General features: G+C 40.0%; 1 pseudogene; it reads left to right on the top strand.

Moving 5' to 3' along the window:
* Nucleotides 1-13965: 13965 nt before the first annotated feature.
* On the top strand, nucleotides 13966-15266 carry LOC115293363 (annotated as a pseudogene).
* The last annotated feature ends 3453 nt before the right edge of the window (nucleotides 15267-18719 follow it).

Raw genomic sequence — 18719 nt, 5'->3', positions numbered from 1 at the left:
CATATAAAAGTACATAGGCATGATATCTGGGCAACCATTAGGATAAAATCCTCACACATATCATCTGTGAAACACAGAATTCCACTTTAAGGAACATTGGTCGATCTCACTTCCTGGAAAGCAGAGGGTCGAGGCTTTCAGATGAGAGGATGACATAGACCCCAGCCCCACTCCTTCAGCACCTCCCAGCTGATCCCGACCCTCTTTTACCCTGAACCTGGGATTCACCCAACAGTGACAGAGACCATTGATTCAGAGATCTATTTTGAATAACAAGAATGGCCAAGAGAGAAAGGCTGCTTGCTGTCCTGACTCCAGCAATTCTCTGATAGAAAAGAGTACTCTCGTTTTTCCAAGTTTTTGTCAAGTGCTTTATGTGACAGTGACACTCTTGGCCCCTTAACAGCAGTCTGAGGCTACTTGGAAGATTTTCAAGAGCAATGATGTATTTCACTGGTCAGTGGAGCCTGTGCCTGAAGAATGCATTTCCAAGACCGTTGGCTCGGGTTAGAGATGTTAGAAATGACCCTGCCCTGAGATTTTTCTCTATTAGATCTTCTGGAAACCTCACTATAAACAGACACACAGAACTCTGGTCTTAAGCTGCATGGCTTTTGTTTTATGTGTTTGTTTGGATTTAAAAAATGAAAGAAGATTTTGTTTCTTGCAAAAGCCTGCTTTTAATTGCATCAGCCTATACTGGAAATATTACATGACGCTCTGCTATTAGGTAGACTGGGTAGGACAGGGTAGGGATTACAGTCACCACTCATCAACTAATCATCACTGATCACTCCTGCATATCAAGTCCACCAGTGCCATTTCCTGTGCAGGTAAAAGGACAGGTAATTTGGAGGATCATTCCCATTTCATCAAACAGATATCAATTTGTCAGCTGCATGTTGATGTTGATTGACTGATCATGCCACAAAAGAACATTAAAAACCTCTAGTGGTTTATCAAAGTTGTTTATAACCAAATATTTTCCAAAAAGGCCAGTCTGTCTCTTGGAGAATAAACAAATAAAACATTTGTTTTAAAAGGGAAATCTCAAGCTGCAGTATGAACAGTAAAAGGTAAAATGGGGCTAGAAATGAACACGACAAGGTGCAATCTTCGGTGTGTATATCAGATTTAATTTTGCATAAGAAATGAATTTCTTCAGCTTATTTTTTAATTAGCTTAAGCAAGTGCATTCAGGAGCCAATAATGCAGACTTGTGGGACCTGAATTACTGCAAGGGTTCGAAGCCCAGGCTCTAAATCACAGGCCTTGAGCTGATCTCATAATTAACACTGAGCTGAAGCCCTACACTGAATGCTGCAGAAATACCTTTGCCAAAGAGCGGATGAGGAACACAGCAATCATTATACCCAGGCAGAAGCATCTCAGGGACTACAAAGCCTCACTGAACATCGGGAAGTCGGTTACATCAACATGCTAAGCAGTTAATGTCCTGTCAGGCACATCTGTGTTTACTACCATCAGATAGTCCCAGCTGTTCACGTTGCCTCTGTTTGATGGTCATTCTGGGACCTGCCTGATGTTGAGAAGCATGTTATTAGAGAAGTAAATTCCTTCTGAAGATTGATCAAGGAGGGATGTAAACTCCAGGATGCTGGAGTTGGTTCATAAAGTTGAGGACATAGACGTGTACTGGCAATTACAGAAGGTGAATTTATTTAGGACCGGTGATCAGGGCTTTTAGGGGTCTGTTACTGCTTTGGTTTAAATTATGCTTTCAAATCATGCCCGTAGTCAGGTTCTTTTAGGGCACCTCAAACAGACATAAACCATTCCCTTCCTGTGGGCCCTGGAAGCAGGCAGGTGCATTGCTACGATACAGATAAGGAAAAAAGAGCCATTGAGATGCCAAGAGCAACTCCTCAATCAAACAGCTTGTTGCTGAGGCCAGGTGCTGTGGATTTAGAAGAGGCAAGGTAACGTGTCTGTGCTGGGAGTGAGCAGCGGTTCTGTTCGCCTCTCTGGGATCCGCTCTCTGCCGGGCTGCACCGTGCTCTCTGCTCCGGGGGCGTCTCGGGGTTCAGAGCTCTCTGGCTTCCCCCTCCAGCTCCACCGCTGGGGTTCCGTGGCAGGAGGGGCAGGTGAGGTAAGAGCCGTCTCTCCTCCTCTCTGGTCTGCCTGCTTCCAACTGATTGCTCTGAAAGGTCACAGAGCAAGGCCGCTGGACTCCTTTCTTGCCACTTTTTTTGAGCTCAGAGTGGGAACAGCCATTCATTTACTCTCCCGGGTGCCGCGCCACCCCTTGTGGTCTCCTTACGCCTTCCCTGCGTCTTTCTTCCCCCTCTAAAGCCTCTTTGAACTGTCTTGGCCGGAATGTGCCATCTTATTAGGACCCTGGCGGACCTCCCAGCTCTGCCTGAAATGAGCTCACAGGCTCTTCGGGGGAGAGCACAAACACTGCATAAACACTAAGGGGACAGATCAAGACCTGGGTTATTCTGTAAGTGAGTCACACACCCCAGCCCACACAGACCTTGATACTTCACTGGAGACAGGGTCACAAAGTCTCTCTTTCGCCAAGCTCCTTCTGCTTTCCCAGGGTACACTTTGAAGATAGACAGAAAGGAAAAAAAGATCTAGACATCAGCCTCACTTTCAAAGTTGGACATAGTCTTTTACAGCCGTTTGCCATCAGTCCTAGGGGCTTTCCTCCCGTTTCCACTGCTCTGTGCTCTCAGACTTTCCCCAGGCGGCTTCACAAGACTACTTGGTCTGGGAAGTCCTCTGGACAAGAGAGAAAATCTGCTGTGACTCAAAATGTTCTGATCCATGCAAAAAGCGTACATCCATTTTACTGTTAAACTCGAACAGTCAAGCATAGACTCTCTTCCTATGGCTTTAACTGTGGTTGGCCATTTAGGTGCTTTCAGGCACTGGGTAGAAGAGTTGGGTAAAGCAACCTTGCATAAATGCCGAAGTCCCACACAAAGCCAGGACGGACAACCACATTGCTACTTCTGCAGTAAATCCGGGAGTAGGATTTGGTCTCAGTCATTAACCAAAGTGAAATTTAAAGAAGAGTCCGAAGAAGAAGATGCTGTGTGGTGGTCATTGCTGCCTTTTCAGTAAAACTTGTATGGCTCAGGATGAAGGACTGTATCTCTCCTGGAGTGACTCAGCAAAGTTAAATGGCTCAGAATCCTCAGGAAGCTCCCACTGGGTTAAAAGATGAACTCGTAGCTGCTTTGTGCTGCCTTTATTATTGGTTATGGACTACCTTCGTGGAACGGCTCGAGGTCTCCACAGGTACGGCAATTTCTTTTTTGGCAACTTTATTGTCAGACAATCTGCCTTCTGGGTATGCTGTTATCGCTGTAGTCAATTGATGTTCTGACATTGTTCTTGGCAGGCTTGGTTTTCCAGGGCACTGCTTGGGGAAAACCCATGAAAACCTGGCACTGTTTTATGCACTTTCCTTCTTGTGTATTACATTGAGGAAGAATGGGGGTGGGGAAATTAGACTTTTAAAAAACATGGCACCAGTGGAGGGAGAAAAGGAGTGATGTCGGTCTATAAAAATCAGTCATTGCCAGGCTTTCCCATGAGAAAGAGCTCGGAGGAGTGTGGAGTTTTCACACAGAGTTTGAAATTATTTATTTGCTTTTCTTTTGAGCTCAGGTAGCAGACTGACCAAATTTAACTCCTCTCAAAACTCAGGTGTGCCAAGAAAACATGAATACTTTATTTCTTAAGCTGATCTGAGCTCCCGACCCCATCACTATCTAAACACCCCCTCCCCCCCATCCTCTCCCATCTCCCACCTACTGATCAACAGGAAAAAAAACGTAATCCGTTTGGATAATCCAAACAGCCCAGTTAGATAGTGCTTAGTCTTTGAACTAAACATGTTTTTCTCTGAGGTAGCTCCCATTCCCTGTTTCTTCTCTTGTGGCACTCTCTGGGCATATTGGTTGAATGAGGTGACTTAGGACACTTTGTAAATGTAGAGAATAGTTAGGGCCCTTCTGCCCAAGCTCCCTGCCTCCTATCATCCATATGCTGCTTGTTCTAAAGGTGTTAAAACTAAAGTCTGTGGTTGGGTCGCCTGTGCTCTTGATTCAGTTTTGTCGGGGCCTCGTTGCAATCTCTTGTAGTGTTTACCTCATTTGGGTTTGCGCTCTTTCTGTTGAATTCTGTGAGACATGGCTGTGACTTCCATTTGTCCCCATTTTGGTCATCCCCTCAGTGGCCCTTGCCAGAGGACCGTGTTTCCTCATATAAACAATCCCTCTAGCCTCTTCTCTGGTGAGACTCTACCACATATTCTGTGCACACCACATCAGAGCCAGGAGATGCCTGGGAGAGCTAAATATCAGGTGTCCCCTCTGCCTGGACCTGGTATATCACTAGGTCGATGTGGTTTGTTCTTTACTAGGGTAAGAAAGTCTCCTCTCAAAGTCACAAATGTAGATGAGGGCAAGAAATGATACCCTCGATAGTCCTGTCAATGTGTTTCACGTGCCTTCTTTTCTCTAAGATGATGGCCAAAAAGGAAAACTCAAGAGGCATAAACAGGCTATCTCACTCTCCTTTGTACCCTCTTCTGTGTCTCTTCACACAAATTTTCTGGGATCAGAGAAGGAGAACCCTTATCTGAAATGCTCACTTACATCTATTTTCTTAACTCCCGCTAACCCCCAATAATGTCAGAAGTATCAGCTCTGTACTATGTGTATTAGGTAGGTAAAGTAGTGCTACATGTTTTGACAATAGCCCCAAATCTCAGTTTGTGATATGGCACAGATTTCTTCTCAGTCATGCCGCAGTCCAGGGTGGACCGCTGGGGTGTTGGGGTGTGTTGGAGCCACAAGGCTCTGTTACCTGGAGCCATTCGGGGGCCCTGGGATCTTTCCATGTTCTCGCTTTTTCATGCTCTGAGGTATCTGAGTTCTTCAGTGGGTTCTCTGCCCTTGGCTGTAGCCAAGGAAAGAGCGTGCACCGGGGAAGTGCACAGGTTTGAGGGCCAGCCTTGAAAGTGGTAAATATCTCTCCTTACTCTCATACCGCTTAACTGCAGCAGAGACTGGGAAACACCATGTTGCTGGGTGTCCAGGACCAACATGGGACAGGTGTGATGAACATATGGCAGTGTCTCTGTCACAGACTACTGATAGTCTATTAACTGAGCCCACCAAGGTTGGTAGTTGGCATTGTAATAGTGGGTTAAGGATGAGGAGGAGATGAAGGGAATTTTTAGTATCCACTTCCAAGCTGTGAGCTTCCTTGACAGAAGCTGAATATCTTTTACTTCAAGTTTCTTTTTTTAAAAAAGTAAATGTATGTCTTTGGGAATGTGGGTGCCTATATGAGCTGGAGTGAAGAACTGGTATTCAGGCATGGGGGAAATATTTTTTTTAACTTAAAAACTATCCCATTACAATACACTTTGAGTAGCTTTAATGACCCTTCCCCAACAGAAATAGAAATATGAGAATGAACTAGAGCATAGACACAGGTCATTGAGAAAAATAAACACAGTGTGCTAGAGACCATTTAGTGAAGGGTTTTGAAGATAATTTCTGGTCCACACAGACATGCAGCCTGTGTAATCATGCAGAACCCTCACTCATGTGGTCCTCCTGCTTGGTTCCGCCATCTTGAAATTTTTAATTTTTTTAACATCGCGCCCCACATTTCCATTTTGTACCATGTTCCACAAATTGTGTAACAGTCCTGTCCACTTGTGACTATGCTCAGAGGGATGAGACATATCTACATGCTAAGTGCCTTCAAACTGCATTCTGAGAGGACCTTTGATTTAATGGAATTTCCGTAGAGACCTCTCTAAGATGGAGATGAGGGACTCAAGCTGATGGCATGCCACCCACTCTTATTCATCAGATGCATCCGGTTTATGCATGACATTTCATTTGAGGTATGAAGTCAGCACTAAAAATAAGTTGAAAACCATTGGGATACAAAATTCATCTCTGCTTTGATAACATAACAAAAAATCAACTGTAAGCAGGTGAAAACAGATAGAAAACTCAGTTTCAGGGCATATAGGTTTATTTCCTGTATCTGTAGTTTTTTTAAATTTGAGACCTCACACAAGATAGAACTTGTCTGGGACACCTGGGTGGCTCAGTTGGTTAAGCATTTGACTTCGGCTCAGGTCATGATCTCAGAGTTTGTGGATTTGAGCCTACATCGGGCTCTGTACTGACAACTCAGAGCCTAGAGCTTTTATCAGATTCTGTGTCTCCCTCTGTCTGTAACTGTCCCCTGCTCGCTCGCTCGCTCTCTCTCTCTCTCTCTCCCTCTCAAAAATAAACATTAAAAATTTTTTTTAAAAAGTTAGAACTTGTCTGTTAGTTTATCTGTCAAACTGAGATAACAATAGAGTATAATTATGTCTTAATTACATACACATGCATGTCACATTACATGTGGGAATACTTTAAAAATAATAAGCCCCCATATCAATAAAAGACCTTACAATAGCATAAAATATATTTTAAATAGATTACTTAATATTATATAAATATATTTAAATGTGTTTAAAATATACTTAAAATAGATATTTTTAAACCTATTAATTTTGAAAACTTACTGTATAATGATACTAACTGTAAGGAAGAAAGAGCTACCTGGGAGGCTCAGTCAGTTGAGTGTTGGACTCTTGATTTCAGCTCAGGTCATGATCCCAGGGTCGTGGGATAGAGCCCTATTTCAGATTTTGCACTAAGCATGGAGCCTGCTTGGGGTTCTCTCTCTCCCTCTGCCCCTTCCCTGCTCCCGTGCACGTGCTCTCTTGCTCTCTGAAAAGAAATAAGTAATAAATAAATAAAGAGGAAGAGAAAAAAAGAATAGTGCATATTTGATTCTTTACTTCTTGGCTAGTTACTGATTACAGGCCTTACATGACAGGTCTTACTGATAGCATTGTGTTGTCAGTTCAGGAGACATATTAAAATTAAATAAGCAAGATATTAGTCAGATGTTGTTTCCCAAAGACTGCTTAATGGAAACAGCATTTAGTACTTAACATGTTGAGAAACATCTCTTCTGTTCCCTAGTACTCCAGAGTATACTAATGGAATTAGAATCCTGGACACCTGCAGCAGATACTTCTAGAGAATAGCTACTCCAGAAAAGACCCTCCCAGCAGGGGCATTCCCCATTCTGGAGCTTCTGGACCCTCTCTGGCCCCCACCTTGTTGATTATAGGGAGACAGATCCTGCTGGTCTCTCTTCCTTGGTTGTGGTCCTTGAGCTACCCCACCATTGCACATGGAAGCCTTCTGCAAGGAAAAAGATGTTCTTTCTAGAGCAGAGCTTCCCTTGTTCCTTCCCAATGTATCTTACCCTGGTGTTTCAACCCCTTCCATTTCAGAGGCTCTTCCCAAACAGGAGAAGCTTTAAATCTTTAACACCTTTAAATCTCTCAAAAGTAGCTTGGGAGACAAGAGGGAGCAACAATATGGGGGGCGGGAGGGAAAGGGGAAGAAAGATAATCCAAAGAGAAAATAAATCCTAAAAGAAACCAATTTAAAGAGTACTCTGCCAGCAAGGAAGAGCCCTCAACCTCTTTATGTCTTTACCTCTTTTCTTTTCCCACAGTTCTTAGCATAGCAGCTCTATTATGGTCGCCCTTGATGCACATGTCAGAGGTCCTCTGGGTGGGGGTAAAATGAGTTGCATGTAGGAGGGACAAAGCTTGAGTTCATCAGAGAAGTTAGAATTTACAGTCAGCACACACAAATGTCTGATTCATTTTCACATAACATCTTTTCCTGCCTTCCTCTCATGTAGCAGCGCCAGGACCTGTAAGCGGTAGACTTGGGGTCACACATAACTTTGAAGAAATTGCTATGGTGGCTTAATGTTAAAGAATTGCCAGAGAAGTTACTGGTAGGGAAACTAAAATCATGACCATGATAACAATATAAATCTAGCATTTGGGGGGGGGGCATGTATTATTACTTAGTAGACTAAGAATAGTTACATTAGTTATCTTAAACTTCATGATAATCATGACTTTGGGTATTAGTATAATGGTTATTATTCTTTTCCAAATTTCTTACTGAGGAAACAGAAGCTCAGAAAGGTTAAGTTGCTTGTCCAAAGTTGCCCAGCTTGTGCTTGGAAAGGGTCAGTTCTTTGGCCCAGGATTCCAGAGCATTGAAGTCCATACCCTTAGCCCTGTCTTTATTGCTACTTTCTGTGTAGAAAAATCACATGACTATAGCAATAATAAAAAGACCAGCAGACTTGGCAATCCCAACTTTAAATTTATATCGAGTACTACAGAAGAGCAAATGTACGTGGGCAATTTTCTGGTGAATTTGATCTGTGACTAGAGCCAGAGTAAATGAATCAGTCCTACCTGCTGGCTTGGTGATTACTAATTTTTTACTTCCTTTGAAAGTGACTCAAAGCTCTTAGAGAAGTCATCACTCCTGGTGGGAAAGGGGTGATTTTCCCAATTCTTGCTTCCTGCAAACCAGAAAAACACTCCAGCTACTACGTGAATGTATATGCTGGCCCTGCAAATCTACCAGAGGTCTTCTTAGCTCACAGCTGCCATTTTTGACAACAGAACCCAATCCATGCCGTCATGAGGGGGCATGTAGCCAAGCATTCAATGTAAATTATGCTTAATCATATTTGATTCGCATTATCAGCATTTCAGATTTTGTCTTTCAAAGAGTTTATAAGAAAATCTACTACTTTTACCTTTTGATGGCCTTGATTCAAATTAAAAATAGCTGTAAACACTTAAGACCCTCAGAATGTAATAAGCGTTTGAAGATAAACGGACCAGTTCTCTACCTGAATCTCTAGCATATAAAGCCCTCCAAAGTTTCAAAGTCTATACTAGATATAAGGTCCGTGAAGGCAGGGAGGATGGCCGTCCGGTTCACCTTGTATGTTCCAGGCTTAGTGCAGGGCACAGCACACGGCTGGCCATCACCAGAGCTACACCTCCTGCTCGTTCTCTCCACAGCTCCCTTCTCACATTCTAGGACTGGCACCATGGGCTCGTGGGGAAGAAATTACCCATAGTAACTGGTTGTGGTTTACAAAATCTTGTCCCAGAGCTATTTTTATCAATGGAAATTTCAGTTTGATCAAATCCCTCCATCAGCCAATCTCACTGATGAGTGATTAGAGTCAGGCCATCTGGCCAGGTGTCTCTGGTTCTTACCTTAAGGTAGCTTATGATCGCCTCTGTGAAGTTTAGTGTTCTATTTGACCTCCTCTGGCTTCTAACCTCTGTCTGAAAGCCACCTCCTGCCTTATTAGGCTGTCTTTTTAGATATTCTGATTTCATAGAAGGAAGTTTGAGCAAATTTGGAATTGATTGGATTTTGCAGAAATCATAATAATAATAATTAGATTTTAACTTGTCAATCTACTTTGTGTCCATAATTTTTCCTTTTAAATTATTTTATTTTATTTTTTATAAACTCCATAGCTGCTTTGATTTCTTCTACTTCGTCCTATGGTGTAGAAACATCAGGGGCTCCCACTACTGCCCAGCCAAGCCGACTGAGAGGTCGGTAGTGTGCATAACAGGAGAGAAGTCACAGGGTACTTCTTTCTCCCCCTCTTCACCTCCTCTTAGAGGCCTGTCCTGATTTATTTTAGGGCTTGGGCCTCTTTTCAAGGCTGCTTTCAGCTTTATGTAATTCTAATGGTTCTTTCTTTCCATGGACTCTACACATTTTACTGCCAAAGAAATGTTTCCGCCATTCTCATCGCTTGGACTTTCTTACTGGGTTTGCATGCTTTAGTAAGTGCAATGGCAGAATCTCATTTCTTTGAGTAGCTTCACAATTTTTGTGCACCTACCGTAAAAACAAGCAAATTGACACCCTGCCAGGAGTAGCCAGGGGAGATCTTAGAAGAGAGAGCGTAATGACATTGTTGCCATATTGCATGCCTGTAAATAATTCATTAAGTCAACCACCCTTTTGTTTTAAGCAAACACAAGCAGATGCCTTTTTAAACAGAATGCAGACAACAGTCTTAAGAAAAACATGATTGTAATATGACACTTAAAAACAGCCTATTTGCTTTATTGATTTTTGCAGTAGTGATACACGGTGATTACTTCTGTTATCCATTTTTGTCCTACTCCCGGGCTTTGTCCTTCATTCTTACTATTTTATACTTGTGTGAATATGTGTGAAATTTCACTGTTAACAGCAAGGGTGTGGAAAGGTAATGAGACCAATTCATAATCCCAGTCAACACTGTCCGCTGGTCTCTGATGTTAGCACCACAAGCAGAATTCTGCTGACTTCTTGATTCAGAACAAAATCTGTTACCAGATTATTAAGGGAAATGAACAATTCCCAAAAGAGAAGCATCTCTGTTATATTTCAAGGGCTCATGAGTCTTTTAGACCAACCAATAGAAATACAAGAGTCAAAGTTTGGGCCCCAAATCACTATGTTTATATTTTCTAAAAGGTGAGGTTTGTCTGTGCTGACAGAACAATTTGCCTTTTAAATTCATGTATTTAGTTATTAATACCCTGTGTTGTTCCAGGAAATACTTTGCCTGATTCACTCCTTGAAACGGTGATTTTTAGAATCTCTGTCCAACAAACTGATTCAGATTGATTACTAAAGTAGTTCATAATCTTTCCGAGACCCTAGAATTATATTTGTGAGCTTTTATACAGGGCATCTGCCCTCCTGTCAGTGGTAGGATTTGATTGGTCTGAATGCGCCCCAGGCAATAGGCTCTGTAAAAGTTTCCTGAGTATTTCTTATGTGTATCCTTGCTGAGAACCGACTCCGATTACCTCTCGATTGACTAGACTGTCTCATATATTTGAGGATGGTCATAAGTGGGAAATTCTGAGCATAACTGAACTTAGTTATTAGCAGACAGTGGATTATAATTATTATCATTGTAAAGATAGGTACAAAATTACAGGATGTTAGAACTAGAAGTAAAATTGGAGACGTGCCTTCTCTGTGGTACAAATGAATAGAAATCCCACAAGATCCATGAAGATTGAAATGCTAATTAGGGTTAAGTCCAAATTAGAATCCATATATCTCAGAATTCTGGTCCAGTTATCATTCTGTTATAGATAGAACTTGGAATGGACAAAGTGGAGATAAATATAAAACTACCGGGTCTAATATAGAGAGGTCAAGTGATGTACTAGAAGGGGAAAGAATCAAGGGGCTCTAGGGAAACAATCCTGCAAGTCTGGAAGGGAACAGAGAGAGGACACACCACGGAGGTTGAAGAGTCCAGGGTAAGCTGCCAAAATGGATGCTGAAGAATATGACAGCAGGAACCCAAGACTGAGTCTCGACTGAAAGAAGTTAGAGCTTAGATAAATCATTTGAGAACAGGGACAAACTTACAGCAACAGGAATGGAGGCTGAGGCTGCTTTTCAGAGGCCATGGATGATGGACTTCTTGTAAATGCTCAGGTTAGATTTAGAATGTAGACTGGCTTGGACTACAGGTAGAGAGACAAGGCGGTCAGCCGGGGCTAGAGTCAGGCAACACTGCGGTGTGGGAAGCTGTTCTTGACAGTCAACACGGAGCAGCAAGAGCGTCAATACCTAATAGAACCCTTGGGGGAGACCTTTATAAAGAGAAGCCCTAACCAGATGTGCTGATTATCACCATTAGTGAATAGATTGGAATATTAATACAAGGTTTATTGGTTCCTTCAAGGCTCTCATGGTGATTAAAATGAGTGCCATATGGCTCTCCTGACCCAGATAGCCAAAGAGACATTGCCCAGTGGCTCTTCTGTGTTGTTATCTGAAAGAAAAATAGTAAAAAATAAAATTTTGAAAGGATCTGCTCTTGCTGTCATGTCAAATGTTGGTATGATAATTAGTTCACTAAGATTATTAGCAATTTTCATCCTTCTGTAGATTATGTGCATTACATATGCACATAACTTTCTTGATACTAATCTAATAAAACAACTGTATCTCCTTTTCTTTATTAAACTTTATAGTATGCATTTTCCTTCCTGAAAAACACCAAAGTCTTAGAAGTAAAATATTATGGGTGAATGGATAGAGGTGAAATACCAGAATTGCTAATTAAAAAAAAAATGGATAGGGGCAACAAGTTGGTTAAACGTTCAACTCCTGAGTTTTGGCTCCGGTCATGATCTCACGGTTTCATGAGTTCAAGCCCTGCTTCAGGCTCTGCACTGACAGTGTGGAGCCTGCTTGAAATTCTATCTCTATCTCTCTCTGTCACACTCTGACTCTCTCTTTCTCCCTCCCTCCCTCTTCCCATCCCTCCCCTGCCCACACTGTCTCTGTCTCTCTCAAAATAAGTAAATAAACTTAAAACAAATTTAAAAATTAATTAACAGATGGAATTGGGCACCTGGGTGGCTCACAGCAGGTTAAATGTCTGACTCTGGGTTTTGGTTCAGGTCATGATATCACATTTCGTGAGTTTGAGCCTCACATCAGGCTCTATGTAACATCATGGAGTCTGCTTGGAATTTGCTCTCTCTACTTCTCTCTCTGCCCCTCCCCCACATTCATTCTCATTCTCTCTCTCAATAAATTTTAAAAATATGGATTGAATAAGCATATACCCTCTTTCTATATATATATTTCATTTTTTAAAAATTCCATATCTAAAAGGAATCATTTCGTATCCTGTACCCAGAATTTCCAGTTTTGTGTTCATGTCATAATGGGTTTCCAGAAAAGAAAAGTTTAGACAGCATCATAATAACTGTTGACTTAAAAACTACATAAATCAGTTAGGACCTTTATAGTCCCTCCTACCCAGCCCACCCCCAAACTTAGAATCATGCATAGTTAGTTGTTTCTAATTCCTTTGAATGAGTAATTCAATATTGTAATCACCATTCTTATATAGTCTTATAGGAGTCAAACCTTTAAGTGTTCAGGTAGCCATTTGAAATGGTCTTTCTGTAAAAGAAAATTTGGATTCTGTGCATGTTGTTATTTAGAGAAATATTTAAGAATCCCATAATTCATTTTAGCTCTGGGCATTGGTAAAAGTCTAATCTTGGCAGAGTTTGAAAATGTGTCATTTATGTGAAATCTATGGTACACTGATTTTTTTTTTCTAGAGCAAGAAGAACAAGGAGTGAAATCTGTTTCAGAGAGATTTACAGCATTAATAACCCTAGGCTATTTTAAGTCACAGTCAATCTTTATGGAAGATGTACAGAGATTATACAGCAGTGCTTTTATTTTTTTTTCCTCCTAGAGTTGCAAACTGATATTTCACATATAGGTTAATAGAAGAAAACAGTGTGTTCACACTTCAAGAATATGCCTAAGGTCGTTACTTCCCTTTCTTTATTCTTTCCATCTGTGCTCAAATGTTCAATGGAAACAAACAAACAAAAAAACCAATCCACTGCATTTATCAAATCCAAGCAGGACCTGAAATTTAAACTTACTTTGCGGTCAAAAGTACACAGTGTTTCACACAAAGAAAATGGGCAGTCAGGTTTGTGGGAGAGTGACAGTGTCTGTAGGTGGAATGAGGTTCTAAAGACCTAGGAATGTTCACAGCAGTCTTTTCGTAGTGATCAAAAACTGGAAACAGACTTCAAGTCCATAAATGGGAGCATTGATAAGCTGTAGTATAAATGTAACAAAATATCCCTCTCCAATAAAAAAGAGCCCAGTGCTGATATTCCCAACAATATACTGATTGGTAGAAGCTCACTCACAAGAGTATATACTGTGTGACTTCATTTATATGATTTTCTAAAGGAAACTATGGTGGGAACAAAAATAAGAACAGTGGTCCTTTCTGAGAGCTGAAGGCGAGTATTGGCTGAGCAGTCTCATTAGGGAACTTTCTGGAATAGTGGTAATGATTGATGCCTTGGTAGGATTTGTGGTAACACAGACATATGCTTTCTTCCAAACCAAGAATGTCCCTTTAAGCGGTGTCCTTTTCACTGTTTGTCACTGTTGCATCAAAAGAATAAAACTGTAAACAAACACTGGGACCGGGTATGACCTGTCAGCCTCTACGTTCTCCTGATGGAAGAGTTTTCCAAGTTGAATATGCTACGAAGGCTGTGGAAAATAGTAGTACAGCTATTAGAGTCAGATGTAAAGATGGCATGAAGGACTTTTTAATGTTGATCGGCATGTTGGAATGGCAATAGCCTGTTTGCTGGTGATCTTTAGCAGACACTGCAAAAGAAGAGGCTCCCAACTTTAGATCTAATCTTGGCTATAACATTCCATTAAAGCATCTTGCAAACAGAGTGGCCATGTATGTACATGCTTATACACTCTACAGTGCTGTTAGACCTTTTGGCTGAGTTTCATGTTAAGGTCTTACAGTGTGAATGATGGTGCACAACTTTACATGACTGACGCATCAGGAGTTTCATATGGTTATTGGGATTGTGCCATTGGCAAAGCAGGCAACCTGCAAAGACCGAGTGAGTTTGAGCCCCACATCAGGCTCTGTGCTGAGTGTGCTTGGGATTCTATCTCCCTTTCACTCTGCCCTTTTCCCCCACCCCACCCCCAAATAATAAAAAGAAACTTTAGAAGAAAATGGTAGACTTTAGATGATGGGTATACTGATGTTCATTGTAATCTTTGAATTCTACAGTTTTGAAATTTTTCATAAAACATTGAAAAAGTGGGAGAGAAGAGTTAGTGTTGAAAAAAAAAATACCTCTACATCTATAGGTGATTTTCTTAAGAAATTTTAACCTGATGACATTCTGTTTCATATGTTGAAATACATGAAGGCCTCACAAAATACAGAGCTCACTTATCACCATTAGCCTGTGGGTGTTTGAATTTAAGACCTGAACATGAGTGTGTGAAATGTGAACCTTATTATTTTCCTTTACATAATACAACTTATTCTTAGGCTTTTCTACTTAAAAAGTACACCCCATTAACTGCTGATGTTTTTCTAAATTAGAAAGCAAACACAAATGAAAATGTTCTTAGTTCCTGACATCTTCTAGTAGATCCGAAGAAGATTTCTTGTTTGGTTTTCAGCCAAGATTAGTGTTTGGCTTCCTGGAGGGAAAAGAAAAGACTTTCTCTTCTCCCTCTCTTAGAAAACAACCGTCTAGAAATGTTACAGATTCTCTCTCCTCTCAAAAAAATTCTAGTCATGGGACTTTTCAACAATAAGTAAAAATACACTGATTTATCTGGAGCCTGGTTTGTCTCTACATGATTCCTTCAAACACCTCATTACTAAGTTGCTATTTAGTTTCTTGAAGGCTGTTGCCATCTGCAATTTTCATAGCTTTCGGAAAATGAAGGACAGTCCATATGTGGGCTGTGGGATGATTGATAGTAGAGTCACATTTTTGCAGTTTGTGACGAGAATGACAACTTTCTCAAGACACCGTTCATTGTAAGCCAAATTCAACATATCCTTCTAAATGTTGCTCTTGACCTAGATTTATCTGTTGCTGAATAAATGATCTTTCCATATTGTCTTATGTATTACTAGATTTTTTATGTAATGTATCCATCCTGTAAACCTCCTTGGCCCTTCTCTTGCTCTGACCCTGACCTCCAAGGTCAAGGACTGAACCATTTGAGCAGCACCTAGAATCTGTGTCCTCGGTTTGTATGGGCTTATTACAGATAGAGTATAAACAAGGAGTAGCTGCTTTGCCATAATTTCTCAAGGTTGCTCCTAGCAGCATTTAGCTACACATCTATTAACAACTAGGAAATTTGGTGCTGATTTACTGATGCTAAAAATAATAATAATTATTATTATTATATATGCCATTTCATCTTTGATTCCATTGGGGTCATTCAGGCATTCAGGCATTTTGATGGCTAACTAATCTGCTATCTTTTTCTTCCCTTGTCCTTATGTGTATCTTAAAAAGAATAAGAATTGATTTTGTGTTCACTCTCCTTTCATCCCCTTTGCCTGAGATTTTCTACACCAGAGGGATAGAACTCCTTGGACCAAGAAAAAAGTCTGAGCAAGCAGAAGAAATAGTCACTAATGTGTTATTTATGTGATATTTTTTTTTTATGAGAAGACAGTTGGGATGCCAAAGATGGATAGTTTGAACATATGCTCCATTTAATCTTTTTGATTGTTAAAAGTCAGACTGTAAAAAAAAAATTAAGCCTTTTTTAATAGCAAGAATAGGAGCTTCTATACAAATTAGCTAAAATAGTATTCATTCTCTACAAATAGCTTGTAATATATCCAGGAAAAAAAATAATTTCCTTTTATCTGTCATTAAAAGCCATGAACCTTGAGTATATAAATGAATCACATGTGCTCCTTTATCTTTATTCTGCCCTTTCCTCTTTTATCTTTGCTTATAAATAGAAGTTTTTACATTAGAAAAAGCTGCATGATTATTCTGATTTATTTAGTACCAAGTTTATGTCTATGCATGCCATATTCATGTGCATTCACACAAATCGTCTATTCAATTAGCCATCTGGAATAGAGAGACTTTCTTTTTTGCAATATTTGGATACTGGGGACTTCAGTTTTGTCTAATTGTATCATAATCTGATTTTTTTTCACTTGTCTATATAATTCATGGTACTTTTTTTTTTTGCATATTCCATATCCCCCATGAAAATCTGTTTTCATAATAGAATGTTTTACAACTAGAAGAGACCTTTGAAATACCTAGCACAAAACTTTTCTGATTACAAAGAATATGATCCAGAGCTAATGAAGTCACACTTGGAACCCATATATTCTGACTTCTACTCTACCATTCTTCCTTTTGCAGGACTATGTGTGATTTTTAAGTATTCTAATTCATCACCTGCTGACTTTAATCCATGGGTGAGGCAACTATTAATTTTTATAGATAAACAAGTTGAGTTAAGTACATTAGGATTTTAAAGAACTTCTTGGAGTTTATTTTTCTCATGAAGTCCAAGAATGTAATTTGGAGGCTAAACCTCTTAATTTTAAAGGTACTGTATAATACCATCTCTCCTTTCTTTTTCTCTCTTTCTCATATTCTATTTTCCTCCCTCTCCCTCTTTCTCTCCACTTCTTCCCACCGCAGTACTACGCTAGACACAAATGCATAAAGACCTATGAAGCATAGATCCCACTTTGAGGAGTTCACACTTCTTAAGGAAGACAGAGAAGGAAATCCATGTTATGTGTGAGCTCAGCAAAGGAGAAGGAAGACTTAGAATGACCTGGGAATGCTTCCTCAATGAGACATACGTAAACTGAATCTCCAAGGATGGAGAGGAATTAGCATGTAAAAGACAGAAGTGAGATTTTGGTAGATGAATATTATTTACAACAGACAAATGCTAAGCCAATAAATTTTCTTCTTATACTAATCTGATAGTCCTTAGAGGATTGCCACATTTGCTATCACAAATATATTTACGATTTTCACCTCTCTCTTCTCATTCAACACATATATATATGTATATGTGTGTGTATATATGTATATATAAGCAACAGATGATAATAGAAGACCTGGAGGGGGGAGGGGCACCAGGTGGAGAATATGGAGAGATTACTGGACATGCAGTCAGTAAAATTCACTATCAGCTCCACTCTTCTCAAAGTTTCTTATCTAGAAAACAACATTTAACTCCTCTGAACTACTTTAGTCTGTTCAGTCTTTAATTGAGAGAGAATAATGTCGTCTTTGCAATGTATAATGGTAGATATCAGATGAGAAATAAGGAAATACTATAGAAGTATGTAGCATCATACAGATAAGCCATTGTTATATGCATATAATGTACCTATCACAGCCCTCTGTGTGCCAACGGTGCTGATGTTCATCTGTGCATCTGGGGAAGGGAGAGTGTTGGTGCCGTACTCCACGCTGCTAAACGCATGCTTATTTAGTGTGTAGGGTTTGTACTTTTCTCTTTACACTGGTAATATTTAATGTTTACCTTTTCTGTGAGGTCTGAAATTATCTTATTTCCTTCCATCTTCATGTACTTAGTAAGTTTCCCAAGAACATTCTGAAAGGTGGACATTATCGTAATCCTCACTGTTTTATGAATATAAAACGGAATTTGTAAACCTAAATTATATAACCAACTAATCAACTTTTCAGTAGCTTCATAGACATAATTTTTTAATTTATTGTAGATAAAACAATATTGTGGAAAGGTGAGTTTTTAGTGGTGTTTTTATTTTTATTTATTAATTTTTATTTTTTAATGTAGTTTATTGTCAAGTTTGTTTTCATATAACACCCAGTACTCATCCCAGAAAGTGCCTTCCTCCATGCCCATCACCCATTTTCCCCCCTCCTCCATTCCCCATCAACTCAGCGGGTGTTTTTAGATGAGACCTTTGGTCACATGTGATCCTTTCTGAACATGCATGGGGTACTCTTGGCCACATCCCATTTCTTCAGTAAATGTTTGCTAGCTAAGTATAATATAGAGTAATAGCACTGAATTATGTACTGTACAGAGAAACGGGAAGTTTCAAATAGGAGCCTCCTATCCTGTATAAAGTTATTTGACTATACAAAGAAGCACATGTCTAAGTGTGTAATGAGAAATTTAGGGCAAAACAGTGCAGTACTTTAAAGGGAGGAGAGATGTGGGGTGGTCACAGAATGATTTCATAGAGAATTTAGTAAGCACTAACTTTTATTGAATGCCTGTAAAGTGCAACGCATTGTTCTAAGATTTTATATCTATTAACTCATTTAATGCTTGCAACAACTCTGGAATCAGGTACCATGATAGTCTCTTTTGAATAAGGAAATTGTGGCTAAA

This window comes from Suricata suricatta, chromosome 6 (assembly GCF_006229205.1).
Source record: "Suricata suricatta isolate VVHF042 chromosome 6, meerkat_22Aug2017_6uvM2_HiC, whole genome shotgun sequence".
Classification (NCBI taxonomy): Eukaryota; Metazoa; Chordata; class Mammalia; order Carnivora; family Herpestidae; genus Suricata; species Suricata suricatta.
Note: the sequence above shows the minus strand (reverse complement) of the source record. Positions and strands in the feature narration are given on the sequence as shown.